This window comes from Octopus bimaculoides, chromosome 2 (genome assembly GCF_001194135.2).
Source record: "Octopus bimaculoides isolate UCB-OBI-ISO-001 chromosome 2, ASM119413v2, whole genome shotgun sequence".
Lineage (NCBI taxonomy): Eukaryota > Metazoa > Mollusca > Cephalopoda > Octopoda > Octopodidae > Octopus > Octopus bimaculoides.
The window spans coordinates 41,528,587-41,529,312 of NC_068982.1; the positions used below are offsets into that span (position 1 = coordinate 41,528,587).

Below are 726 nucleotides of genomic sequence, written 5' to 3' on the forward strand. Positions count from 1 at the left end.
ATATATATATATACATTCTGGGTGTGTATGTATACATACACATATATAAGAAGTTTGCTTGCTCGCCACATATTGTCTGGGTTCAGTCCCACTGCATAGCACCTTCTATTATATCCCTATGCTGATCTAAGCCTTGTGAGTGGATTTGGTGGATGGGAACTAAAAGAAGCCCATTGTGTGTATGTGTGTATGTGAGTTTCCCATACCACTGTTTGACAACTGATGGTAGTTTGTTTACACCCCTGTTACTTACCAGTTCTGCAAAGAGAGACTTTTTGAATAAGTACCAAGCTTAAAAAAGAAAATTACTCAGGTCAATTCTTTTGACTAAAACATTTCAAAGCAATTCTTCAGCCTGGCCACAGTCCAATGTCTGAAACAGTAAAAGATAAAATATCTATATCTGGGCGACCAAGTTAGTAGTGGGGGTGGGTGTGCTGAAAGTGTAGCTGCTAGAATAAGAGTAGCCTGGGCAAAGTTTAGAGAGCTCTTACCCCTGCTGGCGACAAAGGGACTCTCACTCAGAGTAAAAGGCAGACTGTATGACGCATGCGTACGAACAGCCATGCTACATGGCAGTGAAACATGGGCTGTAACTGCTGAGGACATACGTAAGCTCGCAAGGAATGAAGCCAGTATGCTCCGTTGGATGTGTAATGTCAATGTGAATACCCGTCAGAGTGTAAGTATCTTGAGAGAAAAGCTGAACATTAGAAGCATCAGTTG

At 41.9% G+C, this 726-nt stretch overlaps 1 protein-coding gene across 2 annotated transcripts in view; it reads left to right on the forward strand.

Annotated features, from left to right (window-relative positions):
• The window catches only part of LOC106884231 (anaphase-promoting complex subunit 4), a 96,100-nt gene that overhangs the window by 90,954 nt on the left and 4,420 nt on the right, over window positions 1–726 (forward strand). The gene's annotated exons all lie outside the window — the stretch shown is intronic.